The following is a 693-nucleotide window of genomic DNA, read 5'->3' as shown; positions in this document are numbered from 1 at the left end:
ATCTCTGCAAGCTTTCAGTGTGGACCCTAGCCTCAGACCTTTAGAGTAAAACACCTGGAGACACAGCAAAGGGACCACTGCAGGGAGCTCTCCCAAGGGGAATAGCCGGATAAGGGTTCAATGAAGGGGAAAACAGAGGAGAGACTTACCTGGGACAGGAGGGAGAGAAACTCAGAGGGAGAGCGAGGAAGGTAGGATAGATAATACTAAGAATGTCTGAAAAGCTATAAGAATCATATTATTTTAGGTCTACTTAAAATTACACACACAGGCCTTGTGCTTACCGCAGGCTTTGTTCTTACACTGTATAAAAAGAAGAGACAAAATAAACCTACCCTATACACTCCTCAGGTTAAGCCTGGTCTCTATTGTAAATGGGGGAGACATGGGAAAGAAATTACATACACAGTGAGTATATGTGTATGAGAGTGTATATAAGTGTGTATATGTGAGTATGTGAGCATGAGTCTGTGACAGTGTGTGTATGTCTGAGTATGTGTGTGTGACTATGTATATAAGTATGTGTGAGTGTGTAGGTGATTGTGGTGTGTGTGTGTGTGTGTGTGTGTGTGTGTGGTGCGTGAGTGCGTGCGTGTATGTGTAATTTAAATGAAGTTACACCTGTTGGGATGACAATGTTTTCTAAGAGCCATAGACTAAAACCAGGCACCCGGGGTTATTGGTCAGGGAGTC

General features: G+C 43.4%; 1 non-coding gene across 1 annotated transcript; it reads left to right on the top strand.

The window, feature by feature from the left end:
* Positions 1 to 270: 270 nt before the first annotated feature.
* Positions 271 to 389, top strand: LOC121434193. The gene has a single exon (XR_005972406.1). It is a non-coding gene; the product is annotated as a small nucleolar RNA SNORA51 (small nucleolar RNA).
* The last annotated feature ends 304 nt before the right edge of the window (positions 390 to 693 follow it).

The sequence above is a fragment of the Microtus oregoni genome, unplaced genomic scaffold (genome assembly GCF_018167655.1).
Source record: "Microtus oregoni isolate MIOR12 unplaced genomic scaffold, Mior012 000042F_ref0000377, whole genome shotgun sequence".
Lineage (NCBI taxonomy): Eukaryota > Metazoa > Chordata > Mammalia > Rodentia > Cricetidae > Microtus > Microtus oregoni.
This window is presented reverse-complemented; position numbering and strand designations above follow the sequence as displayed.